We start from the raw sequence: 20,622 nt of genomic DNA, 5'->3' as shown, positions 1-20,622 counted from the left end.
CCGCCCCCAAAGTCCCCAGATATTTCTTGAATTGGACTTGGCAACCCTATGTAATCATGAGACATGGATTATTTTATTTTTTAAATTTTACTTCATTTATACGTCCCTTTCTACCCAATGCAGATCCAAAGTTACTTACATAATTCTCTTCTCTTCCATATTATCCTTTCAACAACCTTGTTGAGGTAGATTAGGCTGAGTGTGTGACCGGCCTAAGGTCATACAGCAAGCTTCCAGAGATGAGTAGAGATTTAAAATTAGGACTCCCAGATCCTAGTCTGACATGCTGACCACTACATAGCATTTCCAACCTCCAGGTGGGACCTGGAGATCGCCCGGAATTACAACTGATCTCCAGACAACAGAGATCATTTCCCATGGCGGAAAAGGCTGCTTTGGAGGGTGGACTCTGGCATGATTCCTGCAGGGGTTCCTCTCCTCCTTAAAACTTGTCCTTCTTAGACTTCAACCCTAAATCTACAGGTATACCAATATTGTGTGTGTGTATGTATGTATGTTTATGCAGTGGGATTTTCTTCTGTGAGTGAGAATGCACAGGATTGTGCTGCAGCCACACAGAGTAGAAATTATATATATCTATGAAGATATATATCGTTCAGAAAGAAAACAAACACTGTTTTTATGTCAATATAAATTTTGCTGAATTTACACTAGGAATACACATCGACAGTGGTTAAATATGGCTTGAACTCATAAGAGAGATTTCTAGGATCATGAGACCAGAAGGAAGAATCAAAAGAATGTATTGACTCCAGAGTTTCTCTTGCACTTGAGGGCCACTCTGTCACACTCCTCTGCATTGAGATTTATGAACACCTCCTAAGCATTTGCGTCCCCCCCACAAGAATCAATGCACGTCTCCTTCTGAACCTTTGTGTCTCCCTCAGCCTCCTCCATCAATGCACATCTCCTTCTGAACCTTTGTGTCTCCCTCAGAATTGTTGCTTCCTGCGTCCCCCATCTACAACAGTACTCAGGCCCCACACCGTCAGCCCTCACTAAACTTGGAGGGCAGGTAGAAAGGCATCCTGGGGAGATGTGCTACCAATTTGATACTTCTAGCTTGTGGTCCATTTGTCATACTCCTAAACCTACAGCTGTGATTTCCCCCAGAGAGCACTTTCCTGGTGGCACCTGTTTCAGGGTCACTTCTTGCCCTCCTCCAGCCAATCCTCACCAAATTTGGAGGGCAGGTAAAGGGGCATTCTAAGGAGGTTCTCTGAGAGTTTGATGCCTCTAGCTTGTAGAGAGTTCCTTCGACACACTCCTGAATCTGCAGCTGTGATTTTCCTAGAGAGCACTTTCCTGGGGGCACCTGCTTGGGGTGTGTGTGTGTGTGTGTCTGTAATTCAGGCCCATAACTATGAGGGGGCCTGTGGGGGCACAGCCCCCCCCCCAACTTCTGAAAGAGGCTCCCTGACTCTGGGGCCCCAACCAGCCCCTGGGGCCTCTGCCATGGCTCCAGGGCAATGGAAAGGTGGCTTCTGGAGCAGGAGCCATAAGCCAGCCTCCAGCTAGAGTTAAAGGGCCTGCAGATCAGATGTTTTTCAGCCCCTTTAACTTGAGGGGGCTGGGGGCCCCTTGTGCTGCTGGCCCAGTGCGCTGTTTTAGTGGCAGGGAAGGGAGGGCTGTGGCGAACTCACCACTGCCATCTCTACCCCACCTGTAAAATAATGTGTAGGCAGACAGCAGAAGCAGCCCTCAGCCCCTCGTGAGTTAAGGGCCCATGAAACAGCTGATCTGCGGGCCCCTAAACTTGTGCGGGGGCTGGGGGCTGCTTCTGCTGCCAGCCTGTGCGTTATTTTACTGGTGGGGAAGAGAGGGCTATGGTGAGCTCACCACAGCCCTCCTTTCCCTGCCTCTAAAACAGCGCGCTGGGCCGACAGCACAAGTGTGTGGGCCAGCAGCAGTCATGGCGAGCAGGGAGAGGAGGGGCGGCAAGTGGGAGAGTGCTGTGGTGGCAGGCAAGCAGAGCGCTGTGGCGGGGGCAAATGAACAGAGCACTGCAGTGACAGGTCAGGGTGAGTGGAGTGCGGTGGCTGGGGGGCGCCGGGCCTATTTGCCCTAGAGCCACTCCTAGCAGCAGAAGCAGCCCCCAGCCTCCCTGCTACTTAAAGGGCTCGTGGATCAGCTGTTTTGTGAGCCCTTAACTTGCGTGGGGGCCTGCTTCTGCTGGCGGCATGCACATTATTTTACTGGTGGACAAGAGAGTGCGGTGGTGAGCTTGCTGCAGCCCGCTGTTCCCTGCCACTAAAATAGTGCGCGGGCCGGCAGCAGTCGCTGCGAGCGGGGGGAGGAAGGGCGGTGAGTGGGGGGAGCGCTGTGGTGGTAGTGGGCAAGAAGAGTGCGGCGGCAGGGGTGGCAGCGGGGGGCAAGCGAGCAGAGTGCTGCCGCTGTGGGTGGGGGCGAGCAGAGCATAATAATAATAATAATAATAATAATAATAATAATAATAATAATAATAATAATAATAATAATAATAATAAATTTATTTTTGTATCCCACCCTCCCCCGCCAAAGGCAGGCTCAGGGTGGCTAACAAGGCATGGAAAGTACCATGGTTACAATAAAATACAATCATTACTATAAAACAGTTAAAATAGATTATGTTACATTCATAGATTAAGCTAAAAATTAAATACAACAGTAAACCATTATAATTTATCAATTAAGGTGCTACAATTCAGAGTATGTATAGGATGGCTGGCTGTCATATCCCGGGTTTCATCTTAAAAGCGAGCTGAAAGAGGGTGGTTTTGCAAGCCCTGCGAAACTGATTTAGGTCTCGCAGGGCTCGCACCTCCTCTGGTAGTTGATTCCACCATTGGGGAGCCATTGTTGAGAAGGCTTGCTCCCTCATTGTTTTCAATCTAGCCTTTCTTGGTCCAGGGATTTTTAAGAGATTTTGAGAGATAGATCTCAGTGCTCTCTGAGGAACATATGGAGAGAGGCGGTCCCTAAGGTAGGCAGGTCCTCAGCCATATAGGGCTTTAAAGGTAATAACCAGCACCTTGTAGCGAACTCGGAACACAATTGGTAGCCAGTGCAGTTCCCGCAGCCGAGGCTGTACATGTTCCCACCGAGGTAGTCCCTCTAACATCCTGGCCACCGCATTCTGCACTAGCTGCAGCCCCATGTAGAGGGCATTACAGTAGTCTAGCCTCGAGGTGACTGTTGCATGGATCACAGTTGCCAGGTCGCTACGTTCCAAGAAGGGGGCCAACTGCCTCGCCCTTCTAAGGTGGAAAAAGGCGGATTTAGCAGTGGCAGCTATCCGGGCTTCCATTGTCAAGGAAGGCTCCAGTAGCACTCCCAAACTCTTGACCCTGCACACTGGTATCAGTGACGCACTGCCAAAGGTTGGTAGGGAGATCTCCCCTCCTGGCCCGCCGCGACCTACGCAAAGGACCTTAGTCTTCGCTGGATTCAGCTTCAGCCCGCTCAGCCTGAGCCAACCCACCACAGCTTGCAGCGCCCGGTCCAGATTTATAGGGACATCATCAGTTCAGCTGTCCATCAATAGATAGAGTTGGGTGTCATCATCGTACTGGTGGCAACCCAGCCCATACCCCCGGGCAATCTGGGCAAGGGGGCGCATGTAGATGTTAAATAACATCGGAGAGAGAACTGCCCCCTGAGGCACCCCACAATTAAGTGGGTGTCTCTGGGACAGCTCCCCTCAAATTGCCACCCTTTGTCCCCGACCTTCAAGGAAGGAGGAGAGCCACTGTAAGGCTAGCCCCCGAATTCCTGCATCGGCGAGGCGGCGGGTCAACAGCTGGTGGTCGACCACATCGAACGCAGCCGATAGGTCTAACAACAGCAACACTGCCAAGCCGCCTCGATCCAGGTGTCGCCGGAAGTCATCCATGAGGGTGACCAGAACTGTCTCCGTCCCATGGCCCGGGCGGAAGCCGGACTGGCACGGATCTAAGGTGGAAGCGTCATCCAGAAGATCCTGTAACTGCAATGCCACAGCCCTCTCTATAATTTTGCCCAAAAAGGGCAAGTTTGAGACCGGCCGGTAATGGGCCAATTCGGCCGGGTCTGATGTAGCCTTTTTCAGGAGAGGGCGGACCACTGCCTCCTTCAGGGGTGTTGGAAAGGAACCCTCTGAAAGAGATCTATTTATGATGTCCCGTATAGGACATCTTAGCTCCTCCTGGCAGGCCTTAATTAGCCAGGAGGGGCATGGGTCCAGTTCACAAGTTGTTGGGCGTGCAGTGACAAGGATTCTGTCGACTTCCTCCAAGCTGAGCGGGTCAAAGCAGTCCAAGATCAAACCAGAAGACACGCATTGGGCCTCGAGTTCACTTACTGTATCTAAATTGGCAGGGCAGTCATGGAGGAGCAACTGGATCTTGTCTGCAAAAAATTTCGCAAAAGCCTCACAGCCTATCTCCAATTCCTTAACATTTGGATTGCCCTGTGGCAATGTAGTAAAATTCCAAATTATCCTAAACAATTGTGCCGGGCGTGAATTTGCAGACGCAATCTTAGCCACATAGTATGTTTTCTTTGCGGCCTTGATTGCCATCTCATAGGACCTCATAAACTTCCTATAAGTTGTTCTAGTCGCTTCGTCACGGGTGCGCCGCCATTGCCTCTCTAGCCATCTGAGACCTTGTTTCAGCTGGCATAACTCGGGGGTATACCATGGGGGTATACCATGGGGCCAGCCTAGTCCGAGGGCGTCGAGGTGTGATCTCATCAATGGCCCTAGAGAGCTGGGTATTCCAGGTCTCCACCAGGCCATTGAGAGAATCGCCAGAGGGCCAGGAGTCCTGCAGAGCCATTTGGAACCGTTCCGGGTCCATCTGGCTCTGTAGGCGAGCCATAATAAGCTCGTCACCTAAACAGGTTTGGGGTGGCATATCTACACGAGCCCTGAGGGAGAGGTGGTCCGACCATGGCACCGCTTCAGCGGTTATATCGTCCACCATGACCCCGGCCGCAAAGATCAGGTCTAACATGTGCCCGGCCTGGTGAGTGGGGGTTGTGACAAATTGAGAGAGTCCTAGCGTCGCCATGGAAGACACTAGGTCCGTCGCCTGACTGGAGGTCGGGTCATCAGCATGGACGTTGAAGTCACCCAGGATTACAAACCTTGGGTGCTCCAGTGCCCAGCCTGTCGCTGCCTCGAGCAGGGACGGTAAGGCGCTAGCTGGTGCGTTAGGCATACGGTACACCAGCCAGATCGCCAACCCCTCTCCAGCCTCCCATGCCAGACCGGCACATTCAATACCCTCGATCCTTGGGGCCAGGAGCGCCCTAAAGGAGTAAGCCTCTCGTATAAATAATGCCACTCCTCCCCCCGCCCGCTAGTCTGCGATTGGTGGAAGACTGAATAGCCTGGGGGAGCTGTTTGTGAGAGGGCTACTGTATCTCCCTCTCGGATCCAGGTTTCAGTCACGCAAGCCAGGTCCATGTCCTGTTCGAGTAGGAACTCTCGAAGGACTGAGGTCTTATTATTAATGGACCTGGCATTGCATAACACCAATGACGGAGGCGAGTTATTCAGCCTGGCCCTACTACCTTTCACCCTTGGGATGGGACACAGATTGGAGGAAGATCGAGACTATCTTGTCTCAGTCTTCCTCCCTTACACCGTCTGTTCCCACCACCATACCTTCCCCTCCCCAGGAGCACTGAAATCCCTGGACCAGCCATTCCCTGCTGGTAGCAGCCGCTATCTTAGCCACCATCAAGCACTACTGTCACTAGTACCCCAGACCGCTCCACCCCACTAGATCCCCGTGCTCAAATTAACCCAATAAAACCCCTGCCCTCAATTTCCTTTGTATATTATTGGTAGAAGTTTAAATCAAATAGCAAATTAATTATAGTCCTATCCTATTAATCATCCCTAGATTAATTAGCTAAATTTTTTTTTAAACAATCCAATCCAATATATACAATAAATAGATCAAAATGAGTTAATTAGTAGAAATTTTTAAACTAGTAGTGCAAGAGTAGGTGGAAGTAAGATGTTATTAGGGTGCAATATATGCTCTTCTAATTAAGGTAAGTACAAATAGGGTAGGGCACTGGGAGTGATGTATTACAAGGCAGAATGTTAAAAATAGTAAAGTGCAAAGTGCAAAGTTAAACACCGTCGTCGCCATCAAGGGGGTGCCGTACCAGATATAACACTGAGAGTAATAGTCCAGTATTCCCAGATGCAGGGTTCAGCAGTTAAGGGTCCCGTCCGGTGTTTTTCACGTAGCCTGGCAAGCCCGTGGAGGGCAAAGACCCTCCTCGTGCTCCCCCGCCACGAAGTACAGCTCCCGGTTCTGTTTATGGGGACAGTCAGTTCATTCAGGGCCCCGCTCCGCCCGTGCACCCGGCTGCCTCCAAGGTCGTCTGCATAGACTCTTCTCTTTTCTTTGGTGTCGGCACCCCAGTGTTGTTTACCGTCACCACCAAACTCCCCCCGACGGCGTGCCCCTCCTGGCATCCGGCTACGTCAGCGGCTCGCTCCACTTGCTGCGCCCGCTGAGTAAGCGTCTCCGCCCCCACTCAGACAGCGGCGTCGGCTCCACTCCTCGTCCGGCCGTTCACACCACCGCCTCGGCCGCCTTGTAATCTACACCGCCGCCTTGGCCACTTCCGCGGCAGGCCCCGCTCACAGTTTGGCGGTGGAAACCAAGCTCTGTCTGCACTCCAACACTCCACAGGGCCCTCCAATGCCTCACCTCCCTCTTCAGCGTGAGGGGTTAGCTTACCCTGATTTAACATTAGACATAGAAGTAGCTAATGCACAGGTAAGAGCCCAGTTTCAGGAGCTCTAGCACCTGAGCATGGTGGCTGGGGGTCGCCTGCCTAGGGCCTATTTGCCCTAGAGCCGCTTTTGGCAGCAGAAGCAGCCCCCAGCCCCCCCCCCCCCCCGCTACTTAAAGGGTCTGTGGATCAGCTGTTTTGTGAGCCCTTAACTGGAACGGGGGTCTGTGTCTGCTGCCAGCCTGCACATTATTTTACTGATGGAGAAGAGAGGGCGGTGGTGAGCTCGCCACAGCCCTCTGTTCCCTGAAACAAAAACAGTGTGCGAGCTGGCAGCAGTCGCGGTGAGCGGGGTGAGAAGGGGCAGTGAGCGGGAGAGCACCACTGTGGCAGGGGCGAGCAGAGCGCAATGGCAAAGGTGGTGGTGTGGTGTGGCAGCGGGGGGTGAGCAAGAGGAGCGCCACGGCGGTGGGTGGGGGTGAGCAAGAGGAGCACCAAGGCAGTGGGTGGGGGCGAGCAGAGTGCAGCGGCTGGGGGACACCGGGTGGGGGGGTCGCCTGCCTAGGGCCTATTCACCCTAGAGCTGATCCTGGCAGCAGAAGCAGCCTCCAGCCCCCTCGCTGCTTAAAGTGCCCGTGGATCATCTGTTTTGCGGGCCCATAACTCGCATGGGGGCCTGCTTCTGCTGCCGGCCCGTGCGTTATTTTACTGGTGGGGAAGAGAGGGCAGTGGAGAGCTCGCCCCAGCCCTCCATTCCCTGCCACTAAAACAGCACGTGGGCTGGCAGCAGAAGCAGTCCCCAGCCCCCAAGCAAGTTAAAGGGCCCGTGAAACAGCTGATCCACGGGCCCTTTAAGTCGCCCGGGGGCTGGGGGCTGCTTCTGCCCCCAGCCTGGAAGCAAGTTCATTGGCGGGGAGGAGAGGGTGGTAGCAAGAGAGAGAGGCAGGGAGGGAGCCGGGTGCACGTTCCGACCGTGCACCCGGCTGCCTCCAAGGTCATCTGCATAGACTCTTCTCTTTTCTTTGGTGTCGGCACCCCAGTGTTGTTTACCGTCACCACCAAACTCCCCCCGACGGCGTGCCCCTCCTGGCATCCGGCTACGTCAGCGGCTCGCTCCACTTGCTGCGCCCGCTGAGTAAGCGTCTCCGCCCCCACTCAGACAGCGGCGTCGGCTTCACTCCTCGTCCGGCCGTTCACACCACCGTCTCGGCCGCCTTGTAATCTACACCGCCGCCTTGGCCACTTCCGCGGCAGGCCCCGCTCACGGTTTGGCGGTGGAAACCAAGCTCTGTCTGCACTCCAACACTCCACAGGGCCCTCCAAGTCGCCCGAGGGCTGGGGGCTGCTTCTGCCCCCAGCCTGGAAGCAAGTTCATTGGCGGGGAGGGGAGGGTGGTAGCAAGAGAGAGAGGCAGGGAGGGAGCCCCAAAAAATGTAAATGTCCCCCCCACCTTCCAAATTCTGGCTATGGCCCTGCTGTAATTTGCCTCCCCCAAAAAGCCAGTCCTCACCAAACATAGAAGGCAGGTACAGGAGAGTCAGCTGGAGACTTGCTGTGAGTTTGGTGTCTCTAGCCCAGGAGGGGGATTCTACTGTGTTACAAACCATGAACTAGTTTAGTAAATTGGAAAATTTGTGCAGGTTTGTGGTTCATGAGACACCATGAAACAGAAACCAGAATGAATCTCCATTTTCCCAGTTTGTATGGCTCTCTTGTCCTGACCCTCCCAGTGGGCAATTCTCTACAATGGTCAGGTGGTGGTAGTGGTAAAAGTCTCTCCAGGTATTGGAAAACCTTGGAAGGCAGAGTAGAACAGGGCCTGCAGGCTGTAGCAGGCCCATTCTGCCACACGTACATATAGATGCAACTTTAGGGGTAGCACAGCAAGTGAATGCTGGGGATATTCTTGGGCAGGCCAAACAGTTCCATGGGTATAAAGGGCCAGAGACATCACGGGTATTTTATTCACATGCCTGCTCCATTCAACAATAAAATGGGGGTTACCTTTAATATGCAAAGGAGAATTCATCTCTAGCAGCCAGCAGCATCGCTGCCTGACTTCAGGGATGTCTTTGCCTCCCTGGAAGGAAAAGGGAGGACTTCTTCTGCCTGTTTGGGTGCAATTCTGAGGGGGCAGAGTTTGCTGATGTAATGGCAGCACCATCCGCTTCCTACCTCAGTCTTCGACAGACGAATGGCAGAGCAGGAGCATTTTCGGGTTGCTCCTTGCCAGGGAGTGTCGAGCGGGCCCTGATAAGACCGGGAGGGAACGCCTTCCTCGCTTCTTCTCAGCCACGTTATTTGCGGCCAAGTGTGTCAATTTCGGGCCTGGATTTTTGATCGAGGCCCTTATAAGACCGGGGAAAGCACCTTGCCTCGCTTCTTCTCAGCCACGTCAGTTGCAGGAGATCTGGGCCCTGACAAGGCCGGGAGGAGCACTTCAGCTTGCTCCTTTTCAGCCATGTCAATTTCGGCTGCGTTGCTTTGCGGGAAGATCAGGGCCCTGACAAGGCTGGCCTGGAGCTCTTTAGGTGGTCTGTCCCTGGCCGGCTTTGGCTGCGGCAGTGCTGGCAGCGCAGGCCTGGACATCGGGTCTGGTGTTTGGTCTGGCATTTGATCAGAGAGGGAGGAAGAGGATCTCCTTTGCACGGCCTGTTGTGACTCTCCCCTTCTTCCCCCACCACCCAATTTGAGCTGAATCACCTATCTTAGGGTGGTTTAAAGAGGTACTTGGGGATCTGTTAGGCTGTTTCATAGCTTGGAGTTTTCCTCACTCTCCCCCCCCTCACAATGTTTGCTTTATCATTGCAATTTGTAAAGCTTGGGCAGTTAGGTGGTGAACATCCCTTCCCTTAGTATTAAGGGATCTTAGGTTTCCTTTTTGGAGCATCATACTTTGTCACTGGTGGGCTAAACTGGGCTGGGGCAGCCATATTTGCTTCCCTTTTGACTTTCTTCGTGAGAAGGAGGGCAGCCATTTTAGGCACTGTAGAGTGAGGGCCATTTCGGCTGTAGCCTGTATCAGGTTTCTTGTGGTCTTTATTATTCAAACGGCCATTTTAGGTGCTGTCTAGCAGGGGCCATTTTAATGCACTTTTGTGTGGCCTTATTCTTACTTGGTATTGCAGTGTGTCAGGTAGGAAAGGGATGGGAGGATCCAAGGGTAATTAGCCTGCGCAAAGGCCCCTAAGGCCCTGCCTAAAAGGCTGGCCCCACCTTTATCTTATTGGGGAGAGATGGTGGCTTAGTGGTAGAGCATCTGCTTGGTAAGCAGAAGGTCCCAAGTTCAATCCCCGGCATCTCCAACTGAAAGGGTCCAGGCAAGTAGGCGTGAAAAACCTCAACTTGGGACCATGGAGAGCTGCTGCCAGTCTGAGGAGACAATACTGACTTTGATGGCCAAGGGCTTTTACAAATGATGAGGGCGATGATGGGGTTAATGCAGCTATTTTGCAACAGCTTTGGGCGTTGGAGCAGGCATCTGGCATTTCTCCCCCACAGGGCTCAGATGTTGGGAAAAATCCTAAGGCTATGTTTCAAGTGGATATTTTAGCCAGGTTGTCTATCCTTGAGGGCAGGTCTGATGGAAATGTCGCTGGAGGAGCCTGGGGGGTCCGATGGCTCAGACTGAGGTGCTGGTCCACTTCATATGGATGCTGGAACAGGGTCAGCACTGGAATTAGTTGGATCGGAGGGTAAGGCTGTAAACACTATGCACTCATACCCTGGGCTGGCTTGGCCGTGGGGCCCATGGGGCCCTGTCGCAGTGGCAGCGCCTAGTGTTGCCACAGGGGCTTCTGGTACCTTCCCCTCTCCTAGGGTGGCCAGACCGTCCCGGTCTCCCGGGACTTTCCCGGTTCTGGCCCCCAATTCCCGGCTCCCGGGCTGGATATACCGGGACCATTAGAAAGTCCCGGTATAGCCAGCGGGGAGCCGGCGGGCCGCGGGCAAGGAAGGCGGTGAGTGAGGGAGCCAGCGTCCCTGCGCGTGCGCACGGCGGTGTGCGCACACGCAGGGACGCTGGCTCCCTCACTCACCGCCTTCCCCGCCCGCGGCGGCGGTGGCGGAGGCCGGGAAGGCCGCGGAGAGGCGGCCGCGGGTCCCTGGAGGCCCTCCAGAGGCCCGTGGAGGCAGCGGAGAGGCCCCCGCGGGTCCCTGGATGGCCTCCAGAGGCCCGTGGAGGCAGCGGAGAGGCCCCCGCGGGTCCCTGGAGGCCCTCCAGAGGCCCGCGGAGGCAGCGGAGAGGCCCCCGCGGAGGCAGCGGAGAGGCCCCCGCGGGTCCCTGGAGGGCCTCCAGAGGCCCGCGGAGGCAGCGGAGAGGCCCCCGCGGGTCCCTGGATGGCCTCCAGAGGCCCGCGGAGGCAGCGGAGAGGCCCCCGCGGGTCCCTGGATGGCCTCCAGAGGCCCGCGGAGGCAACGGAGAGGCTCCCGCGGGTCCCTGGAGGGCCTCCAGAGGCCCACGGAGGCAGCGGAGAGGCCCCCGCGGGTCCCTGGAGGCCCTCCAGAGGCCCGCGGAGGCAGCGGAGAGGCCCCCGCGGGTCCCTGGAGGGCCTCCAGAGGCCCGCGGAGGCAGCGGAGAGGCCCCCGTGGGTCCCTGGAGGCCCTCCAGAGGCCCGCGGAGGCAGCGGAGAGGCCCCCGCGGGTCCCTGGAGGGCCTCCAGAGGCCCGCAGAGGCAGCGGAGAGGCCGCCGCTGGTCCCTGGAGGCCCTCCAGAGGCCAGCGGAGGCCGCGGAGAGGCCGGCGCTGGTCCCTGGAGGCCCTCCAGGGATCAGCGCCGGCCTCCGCAGCCGCCGCCAGCCCCGCCAGCAGCACCAGCCGCCCGGAGGAGAGGCCGCCACCCGCCCTGGAACAAGGTAAGCGGGGGGGGCTGAAAGCGGGGGGGCGGCTGGCGGGAGGGGGTGTCCGGCCTTCCTTCCTTCCTTCCCTCCCTCCCCTCCCTCCCTCCCCTCCCTCCCCTCCTTCCTTCCTTCCTTCCTTCCTTCCTTCCCTCCCTCCCTCCCTTCCTTCCTTCCTTCCTTCCTTCCCTCCTTCCCTCCTTCCCTCCCTCCCTCCTCCCTCCCTTCCCTCCCTCCCTCCTCCCTTCCTTCCTTCCTTCCCTCCCTCCCTCCCTCCCTCCTTCCTTCCTTCCCTCCCTCCCTCCCTCCTTCCCTCCCTCCCTCCCTCCTTCCTTCCCTCCCTCCCTCCTTCCTCCCTCCTTCCTTCCTTCCTTCCTTCCTTCCTTCCTTCCCTCCCTCCCTCCTCCCTCCTTCCCTCCTCCCTCCCTCCTTCCTTCCTTTCTTCCTTCCTTCCCTCCTTCCCTCCCTCCCTCCTCCCTTCCTTCCCTCCCTCCTTCCTCCCTCCTTCCTTCCTCCCTCCCTCCCTCCCCTCCTTCCTTCCTTCCTTCCTTCCTTCCTTCCTTCCTTCCTTCCTTCCTTCCTTCCTTCCCTCCCTCCCTCCCTCTCTCCCTCCCTTCCTTCCTTCCTTCCTTCCTTCCCTCCTTCCTTCCTTCCCTCCTTCCCTCCCTCCTCCCTCCCTTCCTTCCTTCCCTCCTTCCTTCCCTCCCTCCCTCCTTCCTTCCTTCCCTCCCTCCCTCCTTCCCTCCCTCCCTCCCTCCTTCCCTCCCTCCCTCCTTCCTCCCTCCCTCCTTCTTTCCTTCCTTCCTTCCTTCCTTCCCTCCCTCCTCCCTCCCTCCTTCCCTCCTTCCTCCCTCCCTCCTTCCTTTCTTCCTTCCTTCCCTCCCTCCCTCCCTCCCTTCCTTCCCTCCCTCCTTCCTCCTTCCTTCCTTCCTTCCTTCCTTCCTTCCTTCCTTCCTTCCTTCCTTCCTTCCTTCCTTCCTTCCTTCCTTCTTTCCTCCCTTCCTTCCTTCCTTCCTTCCTTCCTTCCTTCCTTCCTTCCTTCCTTCCTTCCTTCCTTCCTTCCTTCCTTCCTTCCTTCCTTCCTCCCTTCCCTCCCTCCCTCTGGCCACCCCTGGAGTAGACAATACTGACTTTGGTGGACCCAAGCACTGATTCAGTGTAAGGGAGTTTTGTGTTTATGACTGGAGTAGACAATACTGACTTTGGTGGACCCAAGCACTAATTCAGTGTAAGGGAGCTTTGTGTTTGTGACTGGACTAGACAATGCTGACTTTGGTGGACCCAAGCACTGTCGGTCACTTCCGGGTTCCTGTCCTGCATCTCGACCTGTGTTATTAGTGACAGGCTGCTTCGGCGTGCCGCTGCGCCGGCCCCCTGGGTCCCACAACGATGGGACCGATGCCACAGGGACGGGCTCGAAACACTCTATAACCCCTCAAAAGAACAGCAGTCTAGCTCGCTTCCCCCGAGCCCTGTCGCCATAAGCCTCAAGGGGGCTCATTTTGCGGCATCTCCCGGTGGGAGGGTGGCACCCGCACGGGACACATATCAAATGAAAGAGGGGGCGCAGGGCTACCATAAACAGCCGGCGGAGGGAGTCGGGAGACCACCCCACTGGGGGATCCACACCCCGAAAGTGATGAAGGTGGCGCAGATAGAGCCAACAGAGCAAACAGGACAAAATAAATAGGCTGCATTATGCAGCACAGTTGAGAAAGTGCCTTATCCCATATACTGATGAAGTATATACAGGATTTGAGAACAAAATTGTTTCCAGCGGTGATATTTGGGGGATTTTTGGGGACGTCACAGGAAGTGCTGTGAAGTCACTTCCTGTTTCCGACAGTGGCATTTGGGGGAAATGATGTCATTTGGGGGAAATGATGTCACAGGAAGTGATGTCACTTCCTGCTTCCGGCAGGTGGCACGGGGAAATGATGTCACAGGAAGTGATGTCACTTCCTGTTTCCGGCGGTCGCATGACATCACCGGAAGTGACGTCACTTCCTGTTTCCGGCGGCGCACGCGCTTCGTGCGCGCACCCTTACCTTCCCCCCCAAAAAAGGTGTCCCTGGCTGGCCTTCAGACATTATGGCCACCCTACGGCCTCTCCTGACATGGGTACAAGGCAAACTGGGGCTTGGCCAGCCGGACAGTTTGGCCCCTATGGGACTTGGCCAGCTGGTAGGCAGCAAGGTATGCCAGGTCCCATGTTGGGGGGATGAGGCTTTTCTTCTCCTTTGAGTGCTTCTTATGGGTCTGTCCCTCCCTTTTACTGCGTTGCCTTTTGGGGACTTAGCTTCACCCTTAGGTGATCATTTGTTGCCTACAACAAAAGATAAGAATTTAAAGGGTGAATATGTGGATATCTTCTCCCTACTGTACCGTGACCTGGAGAAGAAAGACAAGGAGGATGTAAATGATAAGGAGAAAAAGAAGTTGGAAAAGTGGACAGTGGACAGGACCTGGGCCAATTGGCTTCCTGGGTTTTTCATATATGCTGGTTTGATAGCATGCTCTCATCCTTGGAGGGGTGCTTCACTGAATCAGTATGTGGATATTATTTATAAGGAGTATACAATGTTTAATGGGCCCGCTTGGATCCAGTATGACTAGGAGTTCCGAAAGCGGGCTGCCTTATACCCTCCACAAGCAGCTTTGGCTCCAGGTCTTGTCCCCTGCGCGACTGAACTTGGGTGACTGCTCTGATAGCGGCCATTTGGTTGCCAGGACATTTGTGACTTCTTCTTTCTGCAGTTCGGCAGGGCAGGCAGTTCAGCCCTGCTTGCTTTGCTGGGAGTTTGGGTCCCAGGGAGTGTGCAGTAGGAAGGGTTGCCAGAACAGGCATGAATGCCCCATGTGGGGTGGCTCTCACTCCTTTAGTAACTGCCCCAGAGCTTGGCCATATAAGGGCAAAAGAAGCAGGATGGGGGTGGAGGAAATTACCAAACTGGAATAGGGGCCCAGTCCGATAAAGGTGGGACCTCATTATCTCAGACAAGCTGGCTGCAGGAGTTTTTTGGAGTCTTTTAATGGGATTTCTTTTTGGAGGGCAGACATGAAACTTGAAGCAGAGCTTTAGGTCATGTCTGATGCTGCTGGGTCTTTAGGTTTTAAAGTTTATTTTGCAGACATTGGTGCACAGATATATGGCCAGATTCATGGGTTCAGGCAGTTGTGAACCAAGATCTTATGTTTCTTGAGTTCTTTCCCATTCTTGTTGCTATTTGGTTGTGGGGGAGTTTATATGGCCAATCATTTCTGGTGTAATAATATGGCAGTGGTACATGTCATTAATTCCCCTTTCATCCAAATCTCAATGGGTTATGAAATAGATGTGGGTTTTCACTCTGCATTGTCTGCTGCTTAACATACTGTTTTTAGCCAAGCAAGTTCCTGGGCTGATGCTGTCTCTCATGAACAGATGGAGAGATGTGGTCAGCTGGCCCCAGAAGCTGATCGACAGCCAGCGCAAATGCCCCCAGAGCTGTGGCTGATTGGAGAGCCGAGGCCTGCAGAGCGATAGGCCTAGCCATAGTGCACAGCACCAGGAAGTCTTAGGTTAGGGGTAGGGTATCACATTGTTTGGCCCCTCCCAGTGGAGTAGTTGCTCCACTACTGTGTTTCTTTAAAAGGTAAGGGAGGCTGTGCGATCCAGTAGGGGATGCCTGTCTGCTCTGGCTTTTGCTAGTAAGGCGTTGGGGTCTTCTGCGGAAGATGCTGGAGGGCTGGGCTAGAGAGGCCAGGCCTAATCCTGACTCTAGGAAGCCTATTTCCCCTTTGATTCTTAGGGGCTTGAAGGGGGTTTGCAGCACAGTGTGTGCATTCTATTTTGAATCCACCCTGTTTCATGCTGCTTCCTTGGTTCCCTTCTTTGGGGCCCTCAGAGTCAGTTAACTAGTGGCACGCTCCTGAAATGATGTTTCTGGTAGTGCTTTGTTGCCACAGGTTCTGAGGTTGGTGGAGAGTAAGGTGGTCATTACCGTTCGACGCTCTAAGACCGACCGGTGTCGCAAGGGAACCATTTTGGAACTGGGCACATGCTCTGAGCAGGACGTGTGTCCTGTTTCTGCTTTGGCTGCCTATTTGGCAGTACACAGTCCTAGGGGTGGATTTTTGTTTTGTCACCGCAACAGCAGTCCTCTGACAAAACATCAGTTTTGGGTTGTGACTTCTCAGGCTTTAGCTAAGCTGCCTTAATTCCCTAACTTAATTCCTAACTTTGTGTGGTTTGTAACATGAATTTTGTGGTTATTGTTTCTAGTTTCACTGTTTTTTCTTTTTAGACGCTGTTGTTCCTGGCCAGAGGAGCTGAGTTCTCATCTGTGGACACAGTTATGTGTTTTGGGCTGCACATCAGACTCGGAGAACTTTGGTCGGCTCTTAGCTGGGACTCAGCCAATGGGTCACTATTGAATGGCGTGGGTGCCAGGGTCTTCATTGGCCTGGCCTGCTGCCATTGTTATTCTACGGGAATGCTGGCCCTCCTCCCCAGGACCTAGTTATTCACCTGTGTGGGAATGATCTCGGGCTAATAAAAGGCAAGGTGTTGGCCTTGCAGGCTAGGGACGATTTTAGGGCCATTAAGGTGAGATGGCCTGAGACCATTATAATATGGCCAGATATGATTCCCCGCCTTGTTTGCCGTAGTGTTTGGGACCCTGCAGGCATCGAGAGGGCATATCACAAGGCTAGCAAGGAGATTAGGAAAGCCTTAGAAGGGGGGGGGGTTGGGCCACTACCTGCCCCATCTGGATATTTCTCTTAAATTGCCTTACCTCTACAGAGGGGGTGGGGGCATCTCTGTGAAAAGGGTAATATGCTTTTCTTGAGAGACATTTGGCAAGGGCTGTGGGTGGCATTGAGCCTTCTGGTGGGTGCTAAGGCCTAAGCAGAGGATTGGCCTTAGTGGTGGCAGGTTTTACTATGCTTATGGTACTGTGCGGCTAGGGGAGGACCAGAAAGCATCCTCTCTTAGGGGTTAGGGGTCTGGCAGGATCAACCTTGGGGTTTGATGACCCGGGTTGGGAGAATGCAGACCGTCCTTTAAGGCTTGACTGGAGGGGGCCTTTCATTGAGACGTGCGTCTGGTGGTTGGACCCTCTGGGGCTTGACTTCTTGCTGGGCTGGCCTGGTGGGAGCTGTGCCACGCAGCTCCGGCTGGGGGCTGGGTCCCTTGCCTGTTGAATGGCAGGGAAGGGGTCTGTTGAGACCCCTGGCCCTGACCAGGCCGCAGTTTCAGTACTGGAGAGTGCCTTCCATTGAGACGTGCGTCTAGTGGACGGACCCTCTAGGGATTGCCTTCTTGCTGAGCTGACCTGGCGGGAGCTGTGGTTAAAAAACCTTGGCTGGGGGCTGGGTCCCTCGACTGTGGAATGGCAGGGGAGGTGTCTGTTGAGAACCCTGGCCCTGACCAAGATATAGTTTCGGTTAGCCGTTTGTTACTTATACTTTAATAAAGTGGCCCTTAGTTATACCCAACACCTTGCGTCTGACTCTTTATTCCGACTTGGGGAGGGGGCAATTCCATTTCAGGAGCTAAAACCTTCCCTCCACCATTTAACATAATCATCATCCATTAATTTAATGTTTTTTTCCATGTCAGCTCATATCTGGTATTGAAGATATGCTGTAGTGATAAAATGTCCCAAACAAAGGAATTCATTGAGAAAAAGTTCGGGAGAAAGGAGATTATAGCATCTCTTTCGAGTATGCGCAAAACAATAGGCAATATCCACCTAATATACTGCTCTGTGTTATGTAAAATCAGGGCAAAGGTAACACATGTTAATTTTATGTGCTTGAAACTTCCATACTTAACACCCTGGTCTTTTTCAGTGGATATATTTCTGCACTAAATAATCCATAAAGCCATACAAACTTGATGAAAGCATTCTAGTATTGTTGGTAGCTTGGTAAAAATAATGCTATTTATTCATTCAGCACTGCATCTCCATACAAGTATTTATGACAAGGATTCCAACATTATAAATACAATCAAGGCCCATCACAATAAGAATTCAAATGTTTTGGAAAATCAGAGAATCTAATTCATTCATTTGAAGCTCCACCTTCAAATATGGCAGCCACACTTCAATGGCTGTGGCCCTTTCATAGAATCATAGAGTTGGAAGGAGCCATGCAGACCATCTAGTCCAACTCCCTGCTCCATGCAGGATCAGCCTAAAGCATCTCTGACTAATAATCATCCAGCCGCATTTCGAAGACTGCCAATGTACCTTTCCCTTAAAAATAACCCCTCAAAATGACTCCCACTAACCACATTTTAAATGTGAAACTTTTTTTTTGGGGGGGGGGATGCTTCTGGGTACAAATCCATGCCTCCTCCCTTTGAGAACTGTATTTCATCTTATAAACTGGCCCAATTATCCAGAAACTGATCTGAAACTAGCCATCAATTAATCCAACCAACAGCCTATGTTTAGATTTCACTAAGATGCGTATGCTACATTTTAGTTCTTTATTTAATGCATAAATGTCATAAATATTTTGATGTCTCCATCAGTGGTGTAAAAAAAGAAGCAATGGGAATAGCAAGCCAGAAAATGACATGGGACGAAGCGCAAAGTGATGAAGGTGGTATAAAAATCCACACACAAAACAGAACTTTTTTATGGATTCAAAGACTTTATGTTGCTTTCCTAAGCAGCCTTGCAAACAAAATGTCTTTTCCCCTTTCAACACATTAATTCTAAATGTATTCTAGTATCTGTGCTTTCAACATCTTTATTCCCAAGTTTTAAAAGTTGTGCTAATAAGATGTCTTGCAGCCATTGCAGTGTGAGAAAGCATTCTGGGAAAGACTTTAGCAAAGGTCTGAAGTCACCTGTAAAGGAAGAAATTGCTAAAGTAGTCATTAGGATCTGCTTTGTGGTGACAGCAAAAGCTAGGTAAACAGAGTGGTTTATCTGAGACTGTCCTACACGATGTGTAATTATAGAAAAATGTAGATTTTAAGAGGTATGTTGATTTAAACATTGCTCCAACATTAGGCAGTGTTGTATCTGGTATTTCTATGGAATGCAAGATCATCACTGATATCCTAATCCTAATTGTCTGTCATTGGAGAATATCAGTGTCTTAATACTACTCGTACCCAGGATGGCTTGTGCTTAGTGCTAGCGATGCTTGAACATTCCCTGCCTACTGGTCATGAGCTGACTTCTCCTTTGGCTGTTCAACTAGTCATGAGGGTCTCAGATCTGTCCATGGGGCCACTATGTACAGCTCAGTCTGTGAGTAATCATAGCAGACAAGCATGGACAGCTGCCCAATGAACCTGCCTGTCACAAAGTTCACAACATCCCTACTTGGTATTATTGATAGGTTGCTGGGTGTAGAGTTAGTGTTGCCATCCTCCAAGTGGGGCCTGGATTTATCCCAGTATTACAATTGGTTTCCAGAATACAGAGATCAGTTTTGGAGGGTAGACTGCATGGAACCACATCCCCAACCAATTTCCTGCCACTTCTCAAAGTCTCAGGCTCCATCTCAGATCTCCAGGATTTTCCCAATCCAGAGTAGTAGTCTTCTGTAGAGGATTAAGTGGGGTTAAAAGGACAATAAAGGATGTGAAATAGTATGGTATAGGCAGATCTTGGCAGATCTCAAATGCTACGCAGAATCAGTACTTGGATGGGGGAACCACCAAGGAAGAATGTACAATGGCAATGGCAAACCTTCTATGTTTCTCACTTGCCTTGAAAGGTACTTGCTGGGATCACCATAATTCCTTTACAACTTCACGACACATGCATATTTATTTAATTTATAACCCACTCTTCCTGAAGCCAGCTCAGAGCGGGTGACAATGGTTTATATACAATTAAAAGCCTTCTAAAATACAACATACTATTAAATAAAATCAATAAATACAATAATAGAACAGCTACTATTTAGGATGGCATTGTGACTGGTTTTTATTCTTCCTCCTTGTGAGAAAAGTCTATCTGGGAATTTGTGAAGGATTCTTCTATGACTATGTCTTAAACTGGATTCCCTCCAGGTTTGCAGAAAAATCTGAAACCCTTAACAAATTAAACCTGGGGGATGCAAATCCTTTCCCCCAACAAAAGTGTTGTCTGTGCATGTGAACAAATGCAATTTTGGAGGGGTGGGTTAATAAGGAGCTATTTTTAAAGAGGAAGGAGTCACAAATCTCAACTTTCAGTATTTGAACAGAAGCGGGGCGGGAGTGAGAGAAGTGAAGGAGACCAAAGCATGCTTTTCCTTCAGTCCCTCCTGTGCTGCACTGTCCCTTACCCTCCTCATGCATGATTTTTTTTCCTTTGATTTTTTTTTCTTTTTTAGGGTTTTTTGTTTTAAATAATTTCAATGGTTTTTCCCCCTTCCTTTCCTCCTTGAGGGAGCATAGAGCCACCAAAGGGAAGGGATCTATCCCAGAAGTCCACTGTGCAACCTGGGCTCTGGAAATCCGCCGCTGCAGTGCAGCTGGGCCCTGCAAGCCCAGCTAGCTTCCTAAGCTCTGGGAAGTGGCCACACAACAAGGCTCAGCCCCAAGGGCCAGCCAGCAACCCGAGTGCTGGGAATCAGCTGCCACAGTGAGGCTCAGCCCCACAGGCCCCGTCGGCAACCCAGGCATTAGGAAGAAGTCGCCAGCAACAGCCAGGCTCAGCCCTGAGGGCCCGGCCAGTGACCTGGGAAGCTGCTGCCACAGCAAGGCTCAGCCTCAAGGTCCCAGATAGCAACTTTGGTACTGGGAAGAGGCTGCTGCAACGAGGCTCAGCCCATCGGGCCCTGCCGGCAACCTGGGTGCTGGGAAGCAGCCGCCACAGCATGGCTCAATCTCGGAGGCCCTAGTGGCCACCTGGGTGCAGGGAAGCAGCCGCAACAGCACGGCTCAGCCTCACAGCCCCGAGGGTGACCTGGGTGCTGGGAAGTGATGGCAGCAGCGCGGCTCGTCCCCGAGGGTATCCTGGGCACTGGGAAGCAATCGCAGTAGTGCAGCTTGGCCCTGATGGCCACCTGGGTGCAGGGAAGTGGCCACAACAGTACAGCTATGCCC

The sequence above is a fragment of the Heteronotia binoei genome, chromosome 8 (genome assembly GCF_032191835.1).
Source record: "Heteronotia binoei isolate CCM8104 ecotype False Entrance Well chromosome 8, APGP_CSIRO_Hbin_v1, whole genome shotgun sequence".
Taxonomy (NCBI): Eukaryota; Metazoa; Chordata; class Lepidosauria; order Squamata; family Gekkonidae; genus Heteronotia; species Heteronotia binoei.
Note: the sequence above shows the minus strand (reverse complement) of the source record.